Source organism: Ammospiza nelsoni, chromosome 10 (genome assembly GCF_027579445.1).
Source record: "Ammospiza nelsoni isolate bAmmNel1 chromosome 10, bAmmNel1.pri, whole genome shotgun sequence".
NCBI lineage: Eukaryota > Metazoa > Chordata > Aves > Passeriformes > Passerellidae > Ammospiza > Ammospiza nelsoni.
In genome coordinates, this window is record NC_080642.1 from 5140820 (window position 1) to 5154075 (window position 13256).

A 13256-nucleotide genomic window follows, 5' to 3' on the forward strand; every position below is an offset into this window, starting at 1 on the left:
AACTCGGCGCGTCCCCATCGCCGGCGGGGCCGCGCATCCCCCGCGGGGGCGCGCACGGGCGCGCAGGTGCCGCGGGGAGCGGAGCGCGGCTCCACCGCAGCGGCGGATGGATGGATAGACGGATGGATGGATGTGGATGGCTGCGAGACATCCCGCCATCCCATTTGTGCTCTCCTCCGTGCCTTTTGGGTTTTGGTTTTGGTTGGTTGGTTTTTTTTTTGCTTTTTCTCCCCCCCCGCCCTCCCCCCCCTTTCAAAATCTCCCTGGGAATTTTGATTTGCAGGGTTTTTTTCGCCTCTCTCTCTCTCCTTCCTGCTGAGGATACGTTTTGCTTGCCAAGTTTGTAGTGACACCTCTCAGATTCCCCCGCTCCCGGCTTTTTGGATCTGTTACAGTGCCTGGTTGTATATAGACGTACTGTGTTTTTTGCCTTTTTTTTTTTTTTTTTAATTTTTACAAGAACATGGGAATTCTTTGGGAAGCTAATGGATGCTGAGGAGGACGATCCTAAAAAAAAAAATCTCCTTTTAATCTGTAAATGAGATGTACGAAGAAATTCTTAAATTCAGCCATCAATTTAGCTCCATGTTAAGCACCTCGAAGTATTTATGATTGCAGAGCAGGTACAAACAAGGATTAGAAATAAGGTAAGGGAGCTATTTCTGTCTTTGAGGCAGCAGCATTTGCTCAGGCTTATCAGCAGCTTTTCTTTTTTTTTTTTTTTTTTTCCTTCTTCTGTAGAATCTGAGCTGATTGATTTGCATTTTCAGTGCTGTTCTCCCGTCCTTCCGAGTCATTTCTAATACGTCTGCGTGATTCCCATCATTAAAACATACATTCCTTCTCCCTGGCTGCTCAGGATTTGGGAGTTTCTTGACTGTGCACACGTCTTGGCTGTTATTCTGTAACTGCTTAAAACCACCAATCCTCTGTTTAAAATTATTTCTTGCTTTGCACTTTCTCTACCCGGCAGGATTCGTGAAAAAGAACCCACCAAAGCCATAGAAAATTGCAACACAAAAGCTTTTTTTTTTTTTTTTTTTTTAATTTTAAGATTTGCCTTTAAAAAGGAGAGAGAGAAGTAGTTAAAATTCCCTGAGGGAAAACCGGGGCGGGCTGGGGGGGTGGTGGTATATAATAATCAGGTTCTCCCTCTAAAAGCGAGTGAACTCTCCTCCCTGCTGCCTCCCCCTCGCCGGCAGAGTGATTTCTGAGCCTGATTTCTGCCCCTATTGGGGCTCCCTGGGATGCACGGGGGGAGAAATTCCCGCTGGGAAGGAGGGACGGATCCCCTGCCTCCCTCCGGGATGCTGCAGGCTGCTCTCTGTCAGCACGCTTTGCTAATTTTTGTTTTATCAGCTCCGTTTAGGGATATAAATGGCACGAGCAAGGGTATCAATTACCAGCTAACGGCGGCGATAGCCCGTGTTTTATGGGATTTAATGATTTCTCTTGTTTTGAAAAAGCTCTTGTGACGCTAACAATAAAGAACTCCATAAATCATCTAAATGAATTGTGCTCCAGCAAAGGCAATTTTTAGTCTTCTGCTGGGTATCTCCTGGTCCCGATAATTAATATTGCATTAACAGTTGTGAGCGTGTTTGTGCTAATAAAGGTGCCATGACTAAAAGGTGGCTGTCTTGCCGAGGGTCCCATGTTTAGTGAAGTCCCACGGAGTGCCTGAGCTGTGGTGGAATCGGATCTCTGGCTCTCCTCTGGAATCAGATCCGGCGATGGGAAGTGAGCACGGTGTGTGAGCCTACCTGTGTGGGGAAGGGACACCTTCCCTGGCACTGCCAAGAGTGAAGCCCATGAACAGCCTGCTCCAGTCAGGCTGAAAGCAGGAGGTAATCATCACTTAGGCCTTCTGATTACATGTTTTGATTAAAAGACAAGCAAATGAAGTTGTTGATTTTTTTCTTCTTTTTTTTTTTCTTTTAATTTTGCTTATTTTATCATCAGCATTTTAAACCCTCTTAAAAACAAGCAGGAGCTGTGGATTTCAGTCCTTCAGCAGAGTAGAGCAGTGTTCCTGCAGTGCTGTGAGGAAAGCTCCTCTTTCATGTTATCCTTTTCTGTTGCTTTATTTCCACCTTCTTCTGCTTTCATGAACACATATTTTTTTCAGCTGTTATTTACAGCCAAGCTGTACTGAAAGGGCTGGAATAAAACAAGGCTGATCTCCTTATGAAGCAAAATGAGGAAGGGACTCAAGTTTGGCTGTTTTAACAGAATTTTAAAGCCACAGAATTTGTATTTACCTGAGTTCTTTTTCCACTGTCTTTAGCATGGTCTGCAGCTGGTGATGCAAACCCATCTGTAATTACGTATATCGCCTATGTAGCTCACTGTGTGTTCAGAGACCCACTTAAAGCTGCCCATAAATCCTTCACTGTACAAAAAACATTAATCAGAGGTTGAACATGTGCTGGTTCAGTTCACCACACCTTTGTGTCAATAGTTCCTGGGCATAATACCATTATATAGATATGCTTACCATTCTATAGATATGCTGAGTCTGCCAGAAATTGTTGCCATGGTTTTATTTTGTTCAGTCTGGTAAGACTGAACTTCTTGTGGCTGCTGAGTAGGCATTTGAGTGAAGTTAATGGAACCAAATCTGAGAAGTTATTTCATGAAATGTATGTAGATTTTAGTGCTTTCTCTAAGCTCCTCTGAATGGGGAGTTTTATTACCATGAAATAGTTCAGAGATGCTGAGTTCAATCCTACTCTCCTTATTCAAGCACAAATTTTCATAGCCTTCATGAATCTATACATAAAGATGTTTTCAATAAGAATTTCTGACTGTGCAATCGGGCAATTTAGATGGGAACTTTGATGCCAGTCTTTCTTATTTAAAGTTAATTTGCCAGGGTTAGGAAGTTTGCTGTTTATCTCCATAAGCTGGAAAGGGTCAAGGAGTGTTTCCTGTGGTGTCATTGGTAGAGCTCCTGTCATTCCTTCTTTGCCAAGGAACAGCCACTCAATGAGAACAGACTTTCCTTTGAGCTTTTAAAATGTCTTTCCTCTGAGCATCAGGAACATTTAGAGAATTGAATTGGTGACTCACTAGATGGGTTGTCTGCATCCCTCGTTACTGTTCATTATCGTTTGTATTGTGTGTGCATTTGAGCATAATCTAGCTCTTGAAGTGACAGGTCATTGCTTGAATAAGTTCCTTGTTTATTTTCCTGTTTGCTTTTCTATTTGAACATGCTTGTCCCCATCCACTGCAATAATGATAATTCCTTAAGCAGCAGTGGGTTGCAAGCAAATGCTTGGGTTCATGGGTCAGCAGTGACTCGTGACTGTTGGATCCTAGTGCTGATCAAGGTGTATGGCAAATCAAATCTGCAAATATAATATCTGGAAGAGATGCCATACACTTCCTATTTACTTCTTGCTGTTAAATTAGCCTTGGGATATTTTTTTTCAGGTGATAAACAGCATTTATAGAACTCTTGTACTTTAATCCATAGGATGAGAGTCTGTAATTTTGCAATGGGAAATCAGAGATAAGAGTCTTTCAAAGAAGAAAGTCCATGCAGTTACTAATGGCACAGTTTGATCCCACTTCAATTTTTACTTGAAATCTCCTGGTGATTTTCAGCAGTGAGGAGCTATCCAAATCCTAATTATTTCTGATGGAAAGCACCTGAGATAGGAGTAATCTGGGACTGTGCAGTGGTTCAGTAGTCAGTGTAAGTAGCGGACCTGTGGCCTTTGTTAGTTTCTTCCAGGCTGTAGCCAGCAGACAGGTATGAAACTTCTACAAAAGTTGCAAATGTTTTTGGGGAAGAAGAATGAATGGGCGAAGAAATAAAATGTTTGATACCTGGCAGAAATAAGCTTCACTGAAAGAGAGGTATGCATGACAACATTTTTCTACTTTTGGCAGTGGTTTTATGAGTTCCATGAGTGGCATGGAATGTAAAATGCTCATTTAGTGGTTGTGGAGATGCTGGCCACCAGCCTGGCCTCAGTCACAGGCCTCCAGGTGATGACCCCTCCACTCTGTGGAGCAGTGGGACACTGTGGGCACCTGCCCAGTGAGACCCCTTCAGTCTGGGTATCCTGCTGGCTGTGTGATCCATGCTGTGATGGGCAGGAGGTCCAGAGCACCCAGCTAGGATATGTGGCTGGACTCTGTTACTTCTGCAATCCCATCAGAGTCAGCAGGATGAGCTTTGTAAAGCACACTGAAGTTGTGACCATTCCATGTGGTGTTTGTCTTGGTTTAGAAACTCCAGAACTGACGAAAACTGATTTCCCAGAGATTTGTGTCTGCTAGAGTCAAGCTCTTCCCCAGTTAAAACTCTGATGAGGGCTTTTTCTCTTTCTTGCGCCCAGTAATGTGCTGCAGCTGCTCTTTTATTTTTCTTTTAAGAGAAGTTGACTGAAGCATTCAGAGTCTTGCAGAGCTCCTTGTACCTGTTCTGTCACTTACCTGTCAGCAAATTTGCATGCTCCTCTGAGAGTTTGGAATGCATCAACTGCTGATTAAGAGATGTGTGGAAGTGCACACAAAGCCTGGTTGTGTACATCTTGCTGAGTTAGAAAACCAGAATAAAACTTCAAGCTCGCATAGGATGTGCATTTTCTCATGTAAAAAGTTGGAAAACTCTGTTTCACTCATATCAAACTTCTCAGTGAACAGCATAAGAGTTTGCTATTGCTGACAGCTGGAGAGATCTCTCCTGGGCTCCATGTTTTGGTGGACTAAACTTTAAGTTCAACATCTGTCTGGGGAGGTCCATGTGGGGAAGAGGAGTAATTGCCAGAAATCTGCTGTATATCCAGTTAAGGCTATATCTTTGCATAAATAGGATTAAATCTTCACAAGAGACCAATTTTAGTTGTGGAAAAGACCAAGTTGTTTTGATACTAGATGTGAGGTTGATTTCTCCACATTTCTGGGAAACTGCAATACCTGTACATGAGTCTTGTGGGCTGCAGAAACCTTTCACAAAGTCAGAAAGAAGAATGAAATTATTTGAAGACTTTCTAGATTTTTAAGCATGTGTCTACCTCAAGTAAATTTCCAAAATGAAATTTTGTATTTTTATCAACATGAACTGTAGCTTTATCAACATGAACCTTGACTGTGGTTTAGGGGAGGTTTTCTGATGTATTTTCTCTGTGGAGGAAGGGGCTGGTCAAGTCACCTGCACAGTAGGAAGAAGATGATGGAAAAGATGAGGGGACTGAAAATAGTGAGAATGAAGCTAGAAAGAAGAAGTGCCAGAAAAGATGATGTATTGAATTTTCTAATGATAAATTGCTACTGATTGAGCATAATAGTAGGAACTGGTTAGCTATATTGTTAATCAGCTTACTAACTTCACATACTATGCAGAGGGGAGAAACACTGGAAAAGAAAGCATTTCTATCTGTGGATTCCAGTAAAATAATATAAACCCAACTATGTTTTCCAGAGCCTTAGTAACAGAACTGCAATTAGCATAACATTTCCAAGGACTGGGATAAATAAATACCAGATGTGCTTATTTATTTATTTAGAATTTGAACCATTTCCTATCAAGAGGAACTTTATTATTCACAGGAAGGAAAAGAGGGAGAGTGAATTGTTCCTCTGAAGTGGATGGGAGACTTTCCATCCCAGTTGCCATAAAACAGCGCAGGGGTTTTCTGAATTTTGAAATATGAATTTGATGTAGAAATTTTGTTAATGTTTTGTAGAGTTATTTTTCAGCATTCAGTATGGTGGATGTTTGTCTTAAGGAAATAGGGATATACTTGCAGGTATTTATTTTTAGCTTCTGCCTTTTAGTTTACTCAACAACTATTCAGAATTGGCTTCTCTGTTGTTTTTGGTAAAGCATCACCTCTGGCTGAGACATATTTGAATTTATTAAAAAATACCCCAAACTCCTGAACTCAGAAAAATTTGGACTGGCGCCAATTGAACATATTTATTAGAAAATTAAAAGCAGAAGAAGTTTTACTGAAAGACATAGCCATTTATATTGCAGTAAAATGAAAATTAGATGTTACTAAGTTATAGATGAATTATAGAGTTCTGAGGTTTTATGAAGTATTGTTTGCATTCCTTGCACAACCAGGAAGTTCTGCCAAAATCATCACCTTCTTCTGCAAGACAATGCACAGGAAGGTGATGAAAATAGAAATACTTCTTGTGTTCCAAGGAATTTAGGCTTCACCGAGTTCTTATCACATGATTTACCACAGTTTCACTGAGGCTGGGTGTTCACAACATGGGAAAGCGCCATAAATTGTGGGAGAACTGGAAAATTGTGTGAAAGTACTGTGGTCAGAAAGATAAATAGAGCATGCTCAGGGAAATAAACATCTGGAGACACTTCTGAAAAGAAAATCCTCAAATATTTGAGGACTTTTCTCATCTTTGGTAGGCCAGTTAAAGCAGAAGTAATTACATATCGATATATGTACATGCACAATGCTTTATGGTAATGCAAAAATACAGCAGAAATGATGTGTGGTCTGATTCAAATTTCAGTGTGAATACACAGATATTGCAGCACTGTTATTGGAGTTAATAGGTACAACAAAAGGTGCAGCAAAAGTGTGTGAAGAAATAGCATTTAATTTAATCACACAATGGCTTTGTCAATTTTTCTGTCTTTAATGAATTAATGGGAAATGCATGGTTAACACTACTTTTCCCTGCTGTATAATTTGCTTGTTCTCAAAAAAATCCAAATATAAAAATGGAGATTGACTTTTTGCCTATGTTTGGCACATTTTAGCCTATGTAGAGACAAATACCACTTGGCAAGGGAAAGCCTTAGCACAGATTGACCAGTACTGAACTACAGACATTGCTTTAAAGAGGCTATTAAAGAAAACGAGATTTTCTATTGTTTTGGAACATATGCTGCAACTAACATTTAAGAGCAGGGCAATTTTTAGAGTATGCAAACCCTGCTGACTTCATTGCTCTTTGTTCACATCCATCATTTTGCACTCTTGCAACTCTTGATGTTTTTGAAGCTTGTTGCTGAGGTCTAACTTGACACTTAACTTTCTATATTTTAGTAATTCACTAGAATAATGAGGAGCAAGATCACTACCCAGACATAAATTTTCTAACATTTGGAACCTTAATGAAGACCTTGAAGGGTGCCACAGCTTTCCTTTTTGATTGTTTAGCAACATTTTACATCACCATGATTCTTGTCTCTTTTTTTTCGTCCTTTTTTTTTTTCCTATTTTTCTTTTTCCCCCTTTTACCATACCCATTTCACCAAGGGATGCAGAGGCTTTGCTTTCCATTTTCCACCCAGTTGCTGGGGCTGAGATGTAGCAATGATGCTGTGCCAGATTTCTGCAGCAGCCCCATGTCCAAGGCTTCAGCTGCTGCGTGTCCACAAGGAAGAAACACTGGGAGCACTTTCACTCCCATTCCTTTGCTTGGCACTTACATTAAAATGAATTCCAGCACTCAATCTATTTTGTTTTCCCATCCATAAATTGAACTGCTACCCTGAGATGCTGTGAGGATTAATGAATGCTTGGAAAGCTCGCTGCAGACGGAAAAAATACAGTGCTGCCTCCTCAAATCATTATGTATAACACTGCATAGTTCAAAAGTTGGGAGAATTTGTATAAAGGCTCTGGCAGATGAGGCAAGAAAATATTAAACCTCCTATTAATGGGGGAGCCACAGGTCTGTCTTCATTTGGCGTCTCTTCATGGTTCAGACACCTGCAGAGCAAAGAATGATCCCCTCTTGAGAGCCTGCCCTTTGAAATGATCTTTGAAAATGAGGAGAGTTTGACATGGGGAAGTTGTGTTGGACCCTGATGGATGCTGTTCAGCTCTTGTGAAGCAGCACTGTTTAATTCTTTTCAAGCATGTTTTTCCAAAAATAACAAAGCATCCCTGTGTATGTGGGTCTGGCCAGTCATGAAATGACTGTTTCTTAAAATAATTTTATTCCAAATTTAGATTGTATTTGTGCAAACAATCAGCATTTGTGATGAGTTAGAATCCAGTTAGGTTTTTTCCAATATTTTGTTAAAAAGTCTTAAAATTTCATTTTCTCCTTGGATATAAACACGTTTTCCTGAGAATTATAACTTCCTAGGCAGAAATTTATATGTGTAACTTTTTCACATTTTAAAAATAGCTCTGAATAATAAGGAAAATGTAATGAAAATTGTGACACAACTTTAACCACCATAGAACAATGATAACATCTGTGATGCCAATTATTGCATCTTTTCTCCATATTTTATCTAGGGTCAGGTATTCAGAGAAATACTAACTGCAGTACTACAGTGACTTAGCGACACTGGGTGAAAATTCTAGTAGAACTGAAAAATATGTAAACACCAAGATGTGTAATTCCAAGCACAAAAAGTTGTGCTTGGTGTTAGTGCAGCAAGCTACTTGACATTTGGCTGATAATATACTTGAGCTGCTGTCTCACTTTAATTCAGAAAATATTTGATATTTCAAATATTCAGGCTGGTTCTTAAAGCAGTGGGTTGTGTTGGGTTTAGATGTGTCACATGATGATACCATAGTGAGTGGTGTGGAGCTTTCAGAACTCTCTGAAGACAATTTCACTAAAGCTAGGTATGAAAATAAATAATTTTGCAGACTATCAAAGCCTTAATTCTGAGTCTGAACAATCGGCTTCCAAACTGGAACGCAGACAGCAAGGTCTGTAAAACCTGGAGAGCCTCGTTGGTTCAGCACCAGAGGGAGCCGCTTGCCCAGCTCTTGGCCATGTCAAGCTCAAAGGAAAGAATCCATAAAATGGAAAAAAAAAAAAAAAAAGGTAACTTGCTAAACACTGCCCACACATGGAAAATAACGTTTGAAAGTTGAAGCTATGTTTGGTGTGCTGATCTTTCTCCCAAATCTGATTTTTTTTTTTTTAATTGAGTACTCCTAATGTATTACATTCAAATTCTAATCTAGCAGTCTTTTTCATGGATAGGATACTATAAAAAAATTATGATTTTCAATGACAACTGTAACTTTAAATCTCTCTTTGCTATAATAATGTAAATACAATGTTTGCATATGTGACCCTTCCATTTGTATTCTTAGCTGGTGTAGCGTAATACCTGGTAGGAATACAGATCCTGCTAATTATCCTTTGCTCAACTACCATCCCCCCTTCTTCTCCCTCTTAGTAATCCCCTACTTTATATGGCATTACTGTGTATTCTCTTAGAATACTGAGAGCTGAAATGTGATAGGACAACTCTGGTCCTCGTTTGTGAAGTGCAATTATTTAAGTGTTTGTGTGCCACAGAAATTCATAGGTGCAGGGCTGAGTTGTGTAAGATGCATTTACTCAGAGTAAAAAACCTCAGAGACTACCTTTCTCCACAAACCACCTGCCAGGAGCTGGTGCAAAGTGTGTGTAATCTATGTGCAAGTACAAAGGAGGAGGGAAAGGCAAAGCTGCCCTTCAGACAAAAGGTTCCTTGAACATTTGGTTAACTCTGAATTGTCCAGGGTCATGGAAGCAGCCTCTTCCTGAGCCTCATTGAACCTGAACCTCTGAAATCCTAGCCCAGCACCTTGTCCATAGGATGCCCTTTCTCATATCCTCACCACCATAAAACATGACCTCTGTGCACTGAAGATGATAGTCTTAAAGACAGATTTGTAGGTTCCACTACCCCTGTAGTAAAATTCCCTTATTTACAGGCGTGCACACACAGGCAGACGCACACGCACGCAAATCCTTTCCTTTGACAGGGGATTTGCTGATAAGGCAGTATAATAGCACTAAAATCAATTCATGTGGAGCTTCAGAGTTATTAAGCTGTAGCAATTTAAGTGTTTTCAATCTGTCTGCTTAAGAGACTGCCAAGGCAGGTGCCTACTCACAGAGTACGTATGTAGGGAGTAGGTGTATGTATACACATACATACATGAATTTTTAGGATGTTTATATAAACATATATATACAAATAGCTATTTCAAATTCCAAATTAGGAGTTGAGTTTAGCTGAGATGTTGTTGGGATTAGAGCGGATAAGAAATTTCAGTACTCATAGAGTGGTTTGGTTTTCTTTTACTTGATAAGAGAGATAAGAAAAGCCCAATTTATGAGCTGCTAGGGCCTGAGTGGACATGCTTCCCAGTTTCCCATTTTGATTAAATTAATAAAATTTTTCTGCAGTTCAATATTTTAGAAATTATACTGCCAGATACAAATGGCAAATTAAATTATTTTTTGAGTTCCTTCTTTGAGAAGATACAGAACGAAAATTTGTTTCAACAACGCGTTTCCCCTTTTGTACATCCTGAGATTTCTCCCTTATTGTACGACTGGAAAAGAAGTGTAACTGATAATTCAATTAGCTTGACTTGCAAATTGAGAATAGGGCAGCATTATGGTCCTGTAATAATGCTCAGTGTGAGATCCTTTCCTGGCTGAAACAGGGTCAGGGAAATGCAGGTGATAAGAGGTATTTGGGTCTTGGTATTTGGACATCGACATCTTGAACTCAGGGAATGAAGTCCTTAAATGAACTCACAAAGAAAAACTTGGCCAGAGCAACAAACTGACCTTAGGCACCAGTTGATTCACCCAACTGGTTCCTTTCCTTTCCAAGGTCTCCTGGAAAGTTGTTTGTGTGTCAATATAACTTGAGCCTTGCTACTGGATAAAGTAGCAGCCTTAGGATCGGTAATGGAGGAGCTGCAAATTTCATTATCTTTTCAATCTTAATAAATTTCAAGAGCTGAAGTTTTCCTACTTTGAAACAAAGGAAAGATGTACTCTTTGACAGTCTTTAAAAAAAGAAATGAAAAAGAGTCATAACCCTAAAGTCACAAGTTTTGCTGTTGGATCTTTCAAATGTACACTTTCACTCTGTTTGCAAGTTCTGATCCTAAATGTTTGTTGGAAATGAACTAAGCAACCCAAAACAGCTGAGAGACACTCCTTAGTGTGTTCTTAATGTGATTGATTTTATGTTTTTGGTCATTGATTCAGTCTTTGCTTTCTTTTTGTTTCAAAAACCAAACACAAATAAGCAATTCATTATGATTTAGCTGGTTTCCCGAAGGACATTTGGATTGCAAGTTTCAATAAAAAGTCTTCAGTTTTATGTCAGGTCCAGTACAGTGTTCTTAAAGCACCATTTGAAACTGTCATACCCATGGCACTTTCTCAAAGGCTTTTGCAAATATGTTTTCTAAGTGAGGTTATTTATCCAAGTACCTTCTCCCAGCCAGGCTTTCAAAAAGCAGGAGCTGTTGTTTGTGTCTCAGAGGAAATTATTTATTACTAAGACAAAATGACTCTGCACTAACATGATTCCCAGTGCAGGGTGATGTATTAAAATCTGGAGGATTTTGATAAAATCATGGTGGAATAACAGGGCAGCAGAATGATACTTGAAATCCAATCAGTGTAATTGTAAATTGACACACCTTGGTGGAAGTGCTCCACACTGAGACAGAGCCTGGTTTGGGGGTTGTCTGGGGAAAGATCTTTAGAGGATATGGCTCATTCCTTGGTGGTTCACCCTAATTTAAACAGGACTGGGAATCATCTCTTTCAGCTACAGCCCAAATAGGCAGTGTGATTCAGCTCATCTGAGGCTTAGCCCAAAGTCCATTGAAATCCATGGAAAATTTCCCATTGGTGCCAGAGGTCTGTGGATCACTTTTCAGTAGATCTGGCAGTGTTACATTCCCATTAAATAATGCCCTAACAATGAAAAACCCTGTGTCCCTATCTGTCGTGTTTCCTTGAGGAAACCTTACAAAGTGTGCAGGTTTTGTACTTGTATCCTGTGAGATCCATGAATACAGGTGACCACGTGACAGCTAAACCATTCAGTGAGACAAAAGGAACATTTGGAATTTGCCACACAAAGAAGACATCAAATCAAAATTTCAGACTAGATTTTAATTTTTTTTTTAAAGCCAGATGATTTTATGGCCGTTAATAATATTTGTAGCTTCAGTATGCAAACCAAGATAAGAATAATCAAATGTCATGCTTCAGGGCATAAGCTAATCATCTGCTGAGTTTGGCATAATTGGTTTAGTGCATTGTACTTGGAAGGGAGGTTCACTTTCTCTGAAACTTAGCCACCCTCAGTGAAAGCATTTAAAAGGCCAGAGTTTCCTGATCCCCTTTGACAGCTCCTTTGTCTGTACAATGATGTGCAACCAGCGCCAGTGAACATTAATATTACAACCTTATTTTTTACTTCATGATTTTAAGCTGTTAGTAAGAGTTATTGCAGTTTATGTGACAGTCTACATATGTATTTAAGAGTTCCTTGACATTTTTTGCTGGTGGAAAAGATGCCAAATGATGTAAGAAACAGACTTGCTGATGAATTTCTGAACAGTGTGTGCTGACACAGACACACATGCATTAATTCATGTGTTAAATTGCAAAATAATCTATTTATCTATCTGCCCTGGTATCTGGACATAGATAATTGGTGTGCTACTTATGAATAACTCGGAAATGTTTACAATGCTTTGCAGGCCGCAAATTAAACCAGTAATAAGTTATAATAACTATTTGATTAACTCCTTGGCAGTAGAAGTTGGATTTACCTGACGTGGAGCCTGTTTCTGGCACTGGATTCACCAGAAACCACCTGCTTGAAAGGATTAATTCTGTAATTGAATCTCTGCTGATGTTAGTGTGTTTTGTTTGCGGGCATGTGGGTGTGGAGCAGGGAAGCACCAACATTTTCCTCTTGCAGTCCCCTCAATGGAAGCAGACCATGTCTGCAGCCTCTGCACTCTAGTGAACAAAGACCAAGTCAAGACTGGTGTCTTGTTAAAGAATAAAATACATTCTCATGCCCTTTAGCAAAATCAAATATAAAACAACAGGCAACACCATACCCTAACCAGAGTTCTCTAATATGCTCAAAACCTCATAACTGATAAGATTCAATTCCATTGATTTTTGAGTAACTTCGTTGAACTCTATTTGTTTTTTATTGCTAAATTAGATTTGGGGTTTCCCAGGCAGTGCAATATGTTCTTTGAAGGCTGTTTGCCCTGCAGCTCCACCAGTACATTGGATGACAAAGTTTTACTGGGTTGCTTTATGCTCTAACGCTTTGATAGGCAGCAGCCTTGGCTGCTGTTAACACTTCACTTTAGCTGGGCTTTCTCTTCTAGGAATTTATGAGCACCACCCAAGTTTTTACCACTACAAATAAGTTTCAACTAAAAATAGGGCGCTGTTTTCCTCCCGGGTTCCAGGATTAAGTGTAAGTGACTAAAATTTAATGTAGCTCT

The 13256-nt window shown here is 39.7% G+C and overlaps 1 protein-coding gene across 1 annotated transcript in view; it reads left to right on the forward strand.

Moving 5' to 3' along the window:
- The first annotated feature begins 486 nt into the window (after positions 1-486).
- The window catches only part of NLGN1 (neuroligin 1), a 375596-nt gene continuing 362826 nt past the window's right edge, over positions 487-13256 (forward strand). The window contains exon 1 of the mRNA XM_059479156.1: positions 487-647. The gene's annotated coding sequence lies outside the window, so the exon portion shown is untranslated. The remainder of the gene's footprint in view (positions 648-13256) is intronic.